A 15163-nucleotide genomic window follows, 5' to 3' on the forward strand; every position below is an offset into this window, starting at 1 on the left:
TATTATCAATATTATATGTACATACATTATATTATTAGCATAGCACAATACAGTATAAGCCGACCTGAATATAAGCCGTATTTCAAAGAAAAACAATAAACTAGCTCTATAAGTGGAAAACAAAAACAATATGGTATCAACAATAACCTAATAATAACAACAACAACAACAACAACAACTTCATTTGGATCCCACCCTATCTCCCAATGGGAACTCAAGCCAGCTTCCAACATAACAAAAGGCTTATATAAACAATGCAGAGCTAGATATAGATCTATAATTATAGATACTAATTTCACATATGCATTTCCCCCTGAAACATTTGCAAATCCCCCCTCTCTGTGTGTGTGTGTATCTCCCCAACAATATTTGCAAGCCATATATATATATATATATATATATATATATATACACACACACACACACACACACACACACACACACACATCTATCTAGACATCTATATATATAAAAGGCTTTTGGCATCACGGCGACTCACAAAACAACAAAACCCAACACCCCCCAAACTCTAAAATTGGCAACACAATCCATCATCCCTGCCTCCAGTAAGATACAACACAATCACACAAAAAACACAATCACAACACCAAAAAAAGGCCAAAACCCACAACAGGCAATGTACGCATGCGCGCGGAACTCAAAGTATTTTTCGGGACAGCATGGCTGTCCAGGATCAGCTCGCTCCCTCTCTAAGGTCCCCCCTCCTTCTCTGCGAACCCTTACCAGATGCCTCCTGGCCTTTTCCCGGCAGGCCCCGGCCCCTTCCTTCTGGCCATTCAGGCTGTACCCGGTCTCCTCCAGGACCTCGGGGCCCACACCTTCCTGTACCCATGGGCCTCCCTATCGTTCCTCCATCGCCGGACCTCCTGGCCCTGCCCCCTCCATGGCTTTCCAACTCCCAGGGCCATACCGGCGTCCATGGGCTTTCCGGCCTTCCCTTCCAGGGCCAGAAAAGGAAAAGAAAAAGGTAAGCAAGGGTCTCCCTCCTCCTCCTCCTGCTCTCTCTTCCTTTGGAAGAATTACCGCTCCCCCTTCGGCCGCCCCATAGGGGTGAAGGAAGAAGAGGAAAAGGAGGACTAAGGGGAGGAAAAGGGAAGGGGAATGGGCTTCCTGAGCGGGAGGAGGGAAGGGAAGGGGGGTCACACTCCCTCCCCCCCTCCAAACAAAATATAAACAAAGGCAAGGAAAGACCCGACAATAGAACACAAGGTTGGGAAACAACGAAAAACAGGACAAGGAATTACAGGAGGGGCTTTCTTCGGGAGGGGGCTACCATGGAAGGGAACTTCTACTATTCTTATTCTTATTGCCATGCTTTCTATATATTGTAAGCTATATATAAAATACAAAATAATAAATACAGCCAGACATTGGAGCTGCAAGGATATTCAGTGCAATTCAACCACACCAATAAAAGATTAACCTTCGTAAAAGGCGACCAGGCTTTGAAACAGTGATACTACTCTGAAGCTGACCAACCAAAGATTCCCCCTAGGTCGCAAGCACCCAGGCTTTTCATTACAATTCTACCACCCCAAAAAAAAACATTCCCCTACAAGGCAACTACCTAACCTTCCAAGCAGCAAGCCAATTCCTTTCTATTCAACCTCACCAAACAAGGATTCACATAACAAAATGGCTAGGCTTTCAGGCTACAAAGCTATTCATTGTTATTCCACCTACCTAACAAAGAATTCCCATACGCCACAGCAACGTGTGGCCGGGCACAGCTAGTGTCTATATATATTTGTTCATTTCCCCCCTGTAATATTTGCAAGCCCTATATATATAGGTAGGTAAGAATATAGTCATATCTATCCAGACATCTCTCTTATATAGCTATTTGCAGAGACTTGCAAACATATGAGGGTAAATTCATATATAAAATTAATGTATATAGATACACATATAAAGGTACATAGAGATGGCAGAAGCTTGCCAGGGGTTAATGCCTATATATCTGTAGGAGAGTTTAAAAAATATATCAGGGGAAAATGCTTTCATAAGATTAATGAATATATATTTTCTTCTTCCTGACTTGCAAGGCTGTCTTTCTCTTTTCAAAACATTCCCTTGATTAAGAGCGAGGGAGGCTTTGCATAAGAAAACACACTGAGAAGAGAGAAGTAGATCAGATATCGCAAGCAATAGCTTGCAGGCTCTGTCGCTGGCCTTGACCCAATTATAAGCCGGGGAGGCTTTTTCAGCTCATAAATAAGGGCTGAAAAACTCAGCTTATTTTCAAGTATATACTGTATACATGACTATACTGTACTATAGCGCTAGTAATATTAGTAATATTTATTAGTAATATTACATGTAATATATAGTTATATTATCATATTGTATTATATTGTTTTACATTATATATATATTTACAATGTATTACATTATTAGCCCAACACAATATTCATATTATATATTACTGTACTATATCACTAGACTACAATATTAGTAGTAGTATTACATGCAATATATAACATATAATTATATTGTATTACATTATAATATTATCAATATTATGTGTATATACAATGTATTATATCATTAGCACAGCACAATATCATTAAGAAATAAGCTGGACTAATGTAATAACACAGGAAACTTTATTACATTTTGGACATTGGGTTAATATATACCTGATCAACCGCTGCCAAGTAAACGTTAAAGCAGTGGCAGATAATCAAGGCACATTTCCTGATTTCTTTCTAAATCCTTGTCTACATGGATGAACACAAACACGAGACCCCACGAGGAAGAAAGCCTTTAATTGCAAGGACTTGGGAGACATGTTTGTCTTGGACTACAACTCCCAGGGTCCTCCCATCCTCATTCCAGGGCTTTTTGTAGCGTTTATAGGAGTTGTAGTCCAAGAGAGCCATTCCCAGCCACACCCAGATCCCTCGGCCATTCCCTAGAGCCCTTCTCTGGAGACTTTCTAGCATCTCAAACTCTTACTTGAATTGTGCTGCCTGGAACTGGACACAAAATCATCATCATCATCATCATTTAATTACTTATTAATCGCCCTCCATCCAAGATGCTCTAGGCGATTTACAAGATAAAATTGTAAAGGATAAAGTTATTCCAGGGGAAGTCTGATCAAAGCGAAGAAGAGTCGACTAAAACGTACCCGGATGTAGACATCATGCTCTCGTTGGTACAGCCTAGAATCACACTGGCTTTTTAAAAGCAATATTTATTCAAAGAAAATAAAAAGAAAAAACCCCAAGCACGTTTACACAAATAACATTTATGGTATTTAAAAACAATATTTTTACACAAGTAATAATTTTGGTACATTTTTTCTTTAAAAAGGACTACTTAACAAATATAAAGGGAACAAGGACACACATCTGCACAATAAGAACAAAACTAACTGACAACAAACACTAGTCTACAAAACTCTCACTACCGTGTTTCCCCGAAAATAAGACAGTGTCTTATATTAATTTTTGCTCCCAAAGATGCACTAGGTCTTATTTTCAGGGGATGTCTTATTTTTCCATGAAGAAGAATTTACATTTATTGTTGAACAAAAAAATGAACATTTATTATATACTGTACAGTAGTTGTCATCACAAACCAACATAACCAGACAAACTGTGAATCCTATCAAGAATTTCTTGTTACTACCAATATTTCCATATATAACTGGTATGTACATTTACCAATCCTGCAAGCTCTGGTGTTCTGTTTGGCAGGTGCTGGGCATGCTTCCAAACAAAAACTTTGCTAGGTCTTACTTTCGGGGGAGGCCTTATATTTAGCAATTCAGCAAAACTTCTACTAGGTCTTATTTTTCAGGGATGTCTTATTTTCGGGGAAACAGGGTATATGATTTGTATCTCTATTTACTCTACCCTGTTTCCCCTAAAATAAGACATCCCCAGAAAATAAGATCTAGTAGAGATTTTGCTGAATTGCTAAATATAAGGCCTCCCCTGAATGTAAGACCTAGCAAAGTTTTTGTTTGGAAGCATGCCCCCCGACCAGAACACCAGAGCATGCAGGATCGGTAAATGTACGTAGCATAGATTGTTGTACATGGAAATAATGGTAGTAACAAGAAATTCTTGATAGGATTCACAGTTTGACTGGTTATGCTGGTTTGTGATGACAACTACTGTACAGTATATAATAAATGTTCATTTTTTGTTCAACAATAAATGTGAATTCTTCTTCATGGAAAAATAAGACATCCCCTGAAAATAAGACCTAGAGCATCTTTGGGAGCAAAAATTAATATAAGACCCTGTCTTATTTTCGGGGAAACACGGTATTTCCTTTCAATGCTGTTCTATATACTTGATCAATTTAGTTAATGTGTCCATCTTAACTGATTTGTGAATCTTCATCCGTCGTTGTCATTGTTCTTTGTCTTCCATTTTCTGTAGTTGGGGAGATATGCTGTGTGTCCTAATGGACCCTTTGCCAAAGGAGGTGATTAAATAGTCTCATATCCAGAAAAGGTTTCAGTCTACACCGGGATAAGTATACACAAAGCAAGAGTGATGGTCTTGAGTTCCAGGGCTCTCCTGGTATAAAGTCTGACGTTTATTAAACAAACACAAGATATGCCAAGACCATATTAACCTATAGGAAAACTAAAGTCTTCAGTCCGGCTAAAACAGTGGTTCCCAACCTGTGGTCTGTGGACCACCAGTGGTCCACAAGAACTAAAATAGGGTCCACAGCCTCATCGTTACTACACCATTGCAATGAGAGCAACTGGTCTCGCGAAACCCTTATAGTCCGAAGGCTTATCAAATATAGTTTTCTGTCGGCAAGCAGATGGTGACTCCTGGGTGGCATATGTTCTATATCGGGAACTAGAGATGATGGGGGTCTATCCAATGCAATTTTCTGAATCATCACCCCAAATAACCAAACCGAATTTGAAGTTGAGCAAAAACAGGTACTAATGGTACTAATTTTGGAGAGTGGTCCCTGGTCAAAAAAAGGTTGGGAACCACTGGGATAACATAATACAATTGTGACAACACAGTCAAAGGAACAATGAACACAAGTGCAGGTCAAGAGTCCAATTAAAGCAGGCAAGTCTAGTACTACAGATCCACGTCAGGAGCAAAAATAAACAAAAGCCAAGTTTACAGTCTAATAGTCACATGCCATTCAGTAGAGTTGATAAAATAACTAAGAAATCAAGAGTACAGACCAAATTCAGAGTCCCAAAATCAAGCCAGAAAGGCAGGGATACAACAAAGCCCAAGTCCATAAATGAAACCAGGACGTCAGTCCAGAATTTAGAGTCAATGATTCAGGATACAACAAAGTCCAAAAAAGTGTTAAAGGTACATGGCTGGAGCCCAACATTTTAACAGAGGGGCAGTAATAATAACACTTTATTTATATTCCGCCCTATCTCCCCATGTGGACTCATGGTGGATAACAGTACAACAGGACATATACACAGCAAACATTCAATACCGTTGAATGCAGTAGAGCAAAGACATGAGACAAGAGTACAGTAGAGTTCCAGTTATCCAACTTCTGACTATCTGATCATGTGATCCAGGATGCTTGCTGGAGGGACAAGACGTAGCTGGCGCAGACTTCCTCTCCCAGCAAGCACCCAGCGCTTGGGAGAGGCCCACTGTGCATTGCTAGGCAGCAACACGAAGCGGGCTTCTCCAAATGCCGGGTGCTTGCCCTGAGGGAAAAGTCTAGTCCCTGCAGCAAGCACCCAGCACTTTGGAGAAGCCTGGTGTATGTTGCTAGGCAGCAACATGCAATGGGCTTCTCTAAACCGGGTGCTTGCTGGAGGAACAAGTCTCTTCCCTTCACCAAGCACCCAGAGGGATAATAGGGCGCTCTAATGGCCAAAAGTGAGGAATAGCTGAGGAGCCTTATCACCAAGGTGAAAGAAGAAAGTGCAAAAGCTGGGTGCAGGTAAACATCAAGAAAACCAAGATCATGGCAACTACACCTATTGACAACTGGCAAATAGAGGGAGAAAACATGGAGGCAATGACAGACTTCATATTTCTAGGTGTGAAGATCACTGCACATGCAGACTGTAGCCAGGAAGTCAGAAGACGTCTACTTCTTGGGAGGAGAGCAATGGCCAAAATAGTGAAGAGCAGAGACATCACACTGGCAACGAAGGTCCACATAGTAAAAGCAATGGTCTTCCCCATAGTAACCTTTGGTTGTGAGAGCTGGACCATAAGGAAGGCTGAACGAAGGAAGATACTTTTGAACTTTGGTGCTGGAGGAAAATCCTGAGAGTGCCTCGGATCGCAAGAAGATCCACCCAGTCCATCCTCCAGGAAATAATGCCCAATGGCTGCTCACTGGAGGGAAGGATATTAGAGGCAAAGTTGGAGTATTTTGGCTACATCATGAGGAGACAGGAAAGCTTGGAGAAGAGAGATATGCTGGGGAAAATGGAAGGAAAAAGGAAGAGAGGCAGACCAAAGGCAAGATGGATGGATGGTATCCTTGAAGTGACTGGCTTGACCTTGAGGGAGCTGGGGGCGGTGACGGCCGACAGGGAGCTCTGGTGTGGACTGGTCCATGGGGTCACGAAGAGTTGGAAATGACTATGCGATTGAGCAGCATCATTAACTGACAGTTCCGGTTATTCAAGATTCGGCCCGCCCGTTTATGTTGGATAACCAGAACTCTACTGTATCAAGATTTGACGTTATCTGCGATCAAAGAGATATCCTTTTTCAGAACCCTATTATCCAGAGATCTCAGCTGCTGCTCATTTTAGCAAACCTTCACAGATCATCCTAGAAGCCTGTGATGGGTTTCCTTGTGGAGGAGATTGAAGCTTGCTGCAATCCTGAGAGAAGAGCCCCTCTGAGTGAGACCTGCTCCCAGTAGCCGTTGACCAAGGCCACACAAACTGTAGTTCATGGTAGAGAGAGAGAGAGAGAGAGAGAGAGAGAGAGAGAGAGAGAGAGAGAGAGAGAGAGAGAGAGAGAGCAAGGTGCTGGCTTTCCAATGTTTTTTCAAAGAGAGCTTGGAAACTCAAAGTCACGTCTCCTCTAACACCGCATGAGTTCTGTGATGTCTAATGTATGATGAACTTTCTCTAAAACTCTTTCCATATTCTGTGCATTTATGTGGCTCCTCCCGTGTGGGTCCTTTGATGGGAATGCAGATTTCCACTCTGACTGAAGCTCTTTCCCCATTCCATACATTTTTATGTCTTCTTCCTTATGTGGGTCCTTTGACAGGAACAAAGACTGTTACTCTGACTGAAAATTTCTCCATATTCTATGAATTTTTATAGCTTCTCCCCTGTGTGGGTCCTTTGATGGGAACGTAGATTGTCACTCCGACTAAAGCTTTCTCCACATTCTATGCATTTATGTGGCTTCTCCCCTGTGTGGATCTTTTGATGGGTATGCAGAGTTTTACTGTGACTGAAGCTCTTTCCACATTCTATGCATTTATGTGGCTTCTCCCCTGTGTGGATCTTTTGATGGGCATGCAGAGTTTTATTGCGACTGAAGCTCTTTCCACATTCTATGCATTCATAGGGCTTCTCCCCTGTGTGCTTCCTTTGATGGGAACGTAGGCTGTCATTCCAACTGAAGCTTTCTCCACATTCCATGCATTTATATGGCTTCTCCCCTGTGTGGATCCTTTGATGGGAACGTAGATTGTCACTCCGACTAAAGCTTTCTCCACATTCTATGCATTTATGTGGCTTCTTCCCTGTGTGGATCTTTTGATGGGAACGTAGATGTCCACTCTGACTGAAGCTTTCTCCACATTCCATGCATTTATATGGCTTCTCTCCTGTGTGGGTTCGTTCATGTACAGTAAGAGAACTTTTCATATCAAATTGTTTCCCACATTCCATGCACCGATGTAACTTCTCCCCTGTGTGTGATCTAGGATAGGCAGGTAGAGGACTTGCCATTCTTTTACATTTATAATTCAAATATTATGCCAGGTGTTCACAGATATAACCTCCTGAACAGCACAGTCTTTGTATTGCTGTAGCCTTCTGCTCGCTTTCCCAAGCCTGTCTTTTTTTCAGCACAATCTTATTTCTTCCTCTTAATTGTACAAGCATGTAGCTTGAAATATACTTTTCTACTACTTACTTCTTCTTATCATTGCTGTGTATCTTGAAGTCACTTTAGACTTACAGTACTCCTCGTGCAAAGCTCTCACAAGGTATTCTTTGCAGAACTTGTTCAGAACGTACCTGCCAGACAAATGAGAGGGAAATCTCTTCAGGAGTTGGGCAGAGAAAGATCTCAAGAAACATGAAGAACACGTCTTGTGCTGTGGCAAACCAAAGGGAAAAGGGAAGGTGCCCACTGCCTTGTAACAAATACTTTAACACTTGCCAAACAACAAACAACCCCTCCTCAGATACAAAGGGGATGGTGCCCAAAGATTATCTGCATAAAATAAAATTCAACCCTACCAATTAAAACCCAACAATGCAGCAAAGCTGCAGGTATAATAGGCTGTGAACTGTGAACATTTGTTTTCGTGTTTCATTTATTTTTGGCATCTTTCGCTGAATTAAATAATTCTCAATGTCTTCTAGATATATGTGGTCAGTCTTATATAAATTACTGTAATACTGTTTAAAAGCTTGTTGAATACTGATATCATCCATTAATATTTTATCCTCATGTTGTATCTTAACAATGAGTCCCCTTCGGGGTAGAGAAAGGCAGGGTAGAAATGGCGTAAATAAATAAATAAATAACAATAACAATAATAATAATTTTATTCTTATATCCCGCCCCATCTCCCCGGAGGGACTCGGGGCGGCTTACATGGGGCCATGCCCAGACACGACAGCACAAGTCAGATAAAACATTAAACCGAGCAGTAAAACTTCAACATGATTAAAAACAGTCATAAAAGTCAATATACACAATAATATTAATTTACATTACATTCTTTGGCCCTTCTTTCCTCAATGTATATGCTAACCATTTCCCTGGTTTGTTAGCTAATTCAAAGTATTTTTGTTTTGCATTCTTCATTTTAGTTTTCAATTCATTAACTAGTAACATTGATACCTGCTTTTGTAGGAGTTTTATCTGAATTAGAATGTTTGAATTTAAAGGATTTTTCTTTAACTCCTCTTCTTTACTTTTAATTTCATCTGAAAATTTTTCTGTCTATTCTTTCTCATTTCATTTTGCATTTTATAAAGTATCCTCTAATATAAGCTGTACTGGCATCCCATACTGTTTGAATATCTGTACCTTGATTTAAATTAAGTTCCAAATATTCTTTCAGTTTTTCTTTACAATTCTCACTTGCGTCCTCCTTTTGCAGTAGTGATTCATTCAGTTGCCATCTAAGTGTAATTACTAGAGTCACAGGATTATGAGCTGAGATAGTTTTGGGTAGGATTTCTGTCTTTTGAACTTAGGTTGTGAGTTTGGCAGATATCCATTATCATATCAATTCTAGAGAAAGTCTTCTGTCTTTCTGAAAAATGTGTACCATATATACTCGAGTAAAAGCCGACGCACCGAATTTTACCACAAAAAACTGGGAAAAACTATTGACTCGAGTATAAGACGGGGTGAGAGCAGGAGAGCTGGGTTGCTGTGCGGAGAGGTGAAGGTCCTGGCAGGAAAGTGTGGGGCTCAAAGAAGCCCCTTGTTTTAGCCCAATACCTTGCTGGCAGGACCCTCACCCGAATATAAGCCGAGAGGGGCTTTTTCAGCCTAAAAAAAGGCTGAAAAACTAGACATGTACTCGAGTATATACAGTATATTCTTCAGCATCCCCCTCCCCCCAAGAATGTGTCTTTCTTTGGCGAAATCACTCCATTCCAATCTCCCATAAGGTACCAGTTTTCATAATGGACGTCTGATAACTTTGTTGCTGTGAGTTTTCCGGGCTGTCTGGTCATGTTCGAGAAGCATTCTCTCCTGACATTTTGCCCACAGATATAGCAGGTTGTGAGGTCTGCTGGAAACTAGGTAAGTGGGGTTTATATATACAGTAGAGTCTCACTTATCCAAGACTCGCTTATCCAAGGTTCTGGATTATCCAAGCCATTTTTCTAGTCAATGTTTTCAATATACTGTAACGGGCCAGAAGAACCTTGGATAAGCGAATATCTTGGATAATAAGGAGGGATTAAGGAAAAGCCTATTAAACATCAAATTAGGTTATGATTTTACAAATTAACCACCAAAACATCATGTTGTACAAAAAAATTGACAGAAAAAGCCTCTGGATAATCCAAGCCATTTTTGTAGTCAATGTTTTCAATATATTGTGATATTTTGGTGCTAAATTAGTAAATACAGTAATTACAACATAACATTACTGCGTATTGAACTATTTTTTCTGTCAAATTTGTTGTATAACATGATGTTTTGGTGCTTAATTTGTAAAATCATAACCTAATTTGATGTTTAATAGGCTTTTCCTTAATCCCTCCTTATTATCCAAGATATTCACTTATCCAAGCTTCTGCCGGCCCGTTTAGCTTGGATAAGTGAGACTCTATTGTACCAGATTTATTCATTTTCATACATTCCTCCTTTCTGTTGACATGGTGGTTGTCAGAGTGATCCAACATTTCTGTGTTCTCAAATAAAATGCTGTGTCCAGGATGGTTCATCAAGTGCTCGGCGTCCCCCGGGCAACATCTTTGTAGACAACCAATTCTTTCACACCAGAAGCGACTTGCTTCCGACACAGTAAGAAAAAAAACACAGCTGGGCTTTCATCTGGCTCCTGTCGTATCTCATAGAGCTTGTTGAGCTTAAGATTGCAGTGCTTGAGCTGGTTTGTAAACAGAGGTGCTGCTCGCCTCTGGATCTCCCTCCCAAAAGAACTAAAAACTGCCCCCTCACTCCTCGCTTTCAAAAAGTTGCTAAAAACACATCTATGCACTCTGGCGTACAAAGCGGAGGAAGACTAATACGTCTCAAAATATATCATCGTCTAGATATATTAAATCCTGTCTAGATACTGGAATTGATCTCAGCCTGTTAATCTTACCTTAAGCGGTAAGACACCATCTTACCACTTTATAAAGTCTGAGTTGTTTTAAGTGTTTTATTCTGTGTACATTTACACTATGTGACTATGTCTGGACTAAGATTTACGTATGAGGATTTTGGATGAATGGATTTTAACTTGGATCTGTTTTTAAATTTTATATTATGTGTTTTATTACGTTATGTTATTGTTTTTATATGAACTGTTGTTTTAAAGCATTGTGTCAGGCATTGAATTTTTGCCCATTATTGTAAGCCGCCTTGAGTCCCCTCGGGTGAGAAAGGCGGGGTAGAAATGCTGCAAATAAATAAATAATTAGGCCAAGTTTTATTTTTGAGGAGAGTCCTCCAAGCTCTGTCAGCCATTCAGATTTTACTGCAGGCATGTTTCAAAATCCGAAAAGATGTCCCATTGAGGAGAAAGAGGAGGGGGAAAGGCTTCCTTTCTGCTGCTCTGGAGATTAAGGGACAATGGAGCCAGGAAGTCAAAGGGCAGGAAAAGGGATTCCTCCTAAACACGAGGAAGGACTTCCTGAAGGTAAGAAGAAAAGCTGTTTGGCAGGGGAACTCTCTGCATCAGACTCTGGTGGAGTCAGAAGCTGGATGTCCATCTATTGGGAAGGCTTGGATTGTGTTTCCCTGCCTGACAGAAGGGGCTGTGACTGGGTGGCCCTTGGGGCCTCTCCCAACTCTCTGGTTTCGGGGATTCCTCATGTCTCAGTACTAGGCCATGGCCACCTCCTCCTCCTTTCCAAGGACTTGGGAAACATATTTGTCTTGGAATACAACTCCCATGGTCCTCCACCCCCCCTTATGCTGGGACTTTTTGTGGGGTTTATGGGAGTTGTAGTCCAAGAGAGCCATTCCCTTTGGGGAGAGAGGGTGGGTTAGTAATAAAATAATAATAACAATAATTACAGTAGAGTCTCACTTATCCAACATAAACGGGCCGGCAGAATGTTGGAGAAGCGAATATGTTGGATAATAAGGAGGCATTAAGGAAAAGCCTACTAAACATCAAATTAGGTCATGATTTTATTATTTATTTATTTATTTATTTCCATCATTTATATGCCGCCCTTCTCACCCGAAGGGACTCAGGGCGGCTCAGAATTTGGCAAATTCGATGCCGGTATACAGTACAAAAATATACATAGCAATTAAAACAATCAATTTAAAACAATCCAATAAATACATTTAAAACAGTATAATAAAATACTTACTCCATTCGTCCACATAAACCTTGCACGTAAACCTTAGTCCGGACCGAGTTAAAGCCATAATAATTCATTCATTAAACGCTTGTTCGCAAAGCCAGGTCTTCACCTTTTTCTGATTTTACAAATTTTACTTAATTTTACAAATTAAGCACCAAGACATCATGTTATACAACACATTTGACAGAAAAAGTAGTTTAATATGCAGTAATGCTATGTAGTAATTACCGTATTTACGAATTTAGCACCAAAATATCATGATACAGTAGAGTCTCACTTATCCAACGTTCTGGATTATCCAACACATTTTTGTAGTCAATGTTTTCAATATAACGTGATATTTTGGTGCTAACTTTGTAAATACAGTAATTACAACATAACATTACTGTGTATTGAACTACTTTTTCTGCCATATTTGTTGTACAACATGATGTTCTGGTGCTTAATTTGTAAAATCATAACCTAATTTGATGTTTAATAGGCTTCTTCTTAATCTCTCCTTATTATCCAACATATTCCCTGTCCCTGTCCCCTGAGGTTTTTATTTTGATTCCTCTCTCACCCCGAGTTTTTAACTTAGTGTTCATGCGGCTCGCCCCTGTTAGATTGCTTCTTGATTTTGTGTTATACTGTATATTTTATCAATTGTGTTGGTTAATTGTATTATGATATGTTGTTTTTATGTTGTTTTACATTGTATTGTCCTGGGCACGGCCCCATGTAAGCCGCCCCGAGTCCCTTTGGGGAGATGGTGGCGGGGTATAAATAAAGTTTTATTATTATTATTATTATTATTATTTTTCGCTTATCCAACATTCTGCCGGCCCGTTTATGTTGGATGAGACTCTACTGTATATTGAAAACACTGACTACAAAAATGCGTTGGATAATCCAGAACGTTGGATAAGCGAGTGTTGGATAAGTGAGACTCTACTGTATTATTATTATTATTCCCTCCACTCTCTGGAGCAGGGATTCCCAAACCCTATTCCTCTGGATTTCTTGGACTTCAACACCCAGAAGCCCCAGCTGCCTTGGCCCAAGATCAGGGATTCTGGGCCATGGAGTCCCCAGGAGGTGGAAGGCCTGGGCTTGGGAAGGCAGGGTCCTGAGAAGGGACAAGGTTTCCATGGCTGAATAGTTCTTTCAGAGTCAGGACATTCTTCCTAATATTTAAGTAGAAGCTTCTTTCCTTCAATGTGAATCAATTGTATTATATCTTAGTCTGCAGAGCAGCAGAAAAAACTTTCCCCTTCCAAATATCGGCTCGGCCTTTCTTTCCCTCAGGGGCTAAACGCGCCCATCCTCCTCCCAAGCCCGCCTCACCTTCCTGCACCTGCGGGTCCTCCTCCACTTCGGCCCGGGGCTTCTTCGGCAGAGGCTCCGCCATCCTCCCTTCCTCTCCACCCCACGCAGGGCCTCCCTCCGGCCTCTCCAATAACTCTAGGAAGGTTTGGCCCCTCTCCTTGGCTAGGCCCAACCGGAAGCGCCCTCTCACTTCCGCCCGCGGAGGCTCTCCCGCCCTCGGTCTCCAAGGGAACGGGGCCCTGACGTTACCCTGGAGCCCTACTTCCGCTGTCATGGCGGGCTGAGGCGGGCGCCCAAAGAGAGGCGGGGCTTCGCGTTAAAGGAGCAGGACGGATGGAAGGAAAGAGAGAGAGAGGGGGAGGGAGGGAGGGAGAGGGTTCTTCCAGAAGAGCCCCTTTCCTACCTCTTCCTTCCTTCCTTCCTCTTCCTTCCTTCTTTCCTTCCTTCCTTCTTTCTTTCTTTCTTTCCTCCTTCCTCCCTTCCTTCCTTCCTTCTTCCTTCTCCTTCCTCCCCATCCTCTTCTTCTTCCTTCCTCCCTCTCCTTCCTTCTTCCTTCTTTCCTTCTTTCCTTCTTCCTCCTTCTTTCCTTCCCTTCACTTCTTTCCTTCCTTCTTCCATCCTTCTTTCTCCTCCTCTTCCTTCCTTCTTCTTTCCTCCCTTCCTTCTTTCCTTCTTTCCTTCCTTCTTCTTCCTCCCTTCCCATCCTTCTTTCCCTTCCTTCCTTCTTTCCTCCTTCCTTCTTCTTTTCCTTCTTTCCTTCCTCCCTTCTTTCCTCCCTTCCTTCTTTCTTTCCTCCTTCCTTCTTTCCTTCCTTCCTTCTTTCCTTCCTCCCTTCTTCCTCCCTTCCCTTCTTTCTTTCCTTCCCTTCTTTCCTTCCTTCCTTCTTTCCCTCTCCTTCTTTCCTTCCTTCCTTCTCCCTTCCTTCCTTCTTTCCTCCCTTCCTTCTTTCTTTCCTTCTTTCCTTCCTCCCTTCTTTCCTCCCTTCCTTCTTTCCTTTCCTTCCTTCCTTCTTTCCTCCCTTCCTTCTTTCCTCCCTTCCTTCTTTCCTCCCCTTCTTTCCTTCCTTCCTTCCTTCTTTCTTCCTTCCTTCCTTCCTTCCTCCCATCCTTCCTTCTTTCCTCCCTCCTCTTCCTTTCTTCTTCTTCTTTCTTTCATTCCTTTCCTCCCTTCTTTCCTTCCTTCCTTCTCTTCCTTCCTTCTTTCTTTCCTTCCTTCCTTCCTTCTTTCCTCCTTCTTTCCTTCCTTCTTTCTTTCCTTCCTTCCTCCTTCCTTCCTTCCTTCCTTCCTTCCTTCCTTCTTCTTTCCTCCCTTCTTTCCTTCTTTCTTTCCTTCCTCCCTTCTTTCCTTCCTTCCTTCTTTCCTTCTTTCCACCCTTCCTCCCTTGTTTCTTCTTCTTTCCTTCCTTCTCCCTTCTTTCCTTCCTCTTTCTTTCCTTCTTTCCTTCTTTCCTCCCTTCTTTCTTCTTTCTTTCCTCCCTCCCTCCCTTCCTTCCTTCTTTCTTTCCTTCTTTCCTTCCTTCCTTCTTTCTTTCCTTCTCTCCTTCCTTCTCCCTTCCTTCTTTCCTCCCTTCCGTCTTTCCTCCCTCCCTTCTTTCTTTCCTTCCTCCCCTGTCAGAGTAATTTGCAGCGCAGCAGTAAT

This window comes from Anolis carolinensis, chromosome 2 (assembly GCF_035594765.1).
Source record: "Anolis carolinensis isolate JA03-04 chromosome 2, rAnoCar3.1.pri, whole genome shotgun sequence".
NCBI lineage: Eukaryota > Metazoa > Chordata > Lepidosauria > Squamata > Dactyloidae > Anolis > Anolis carolinensis.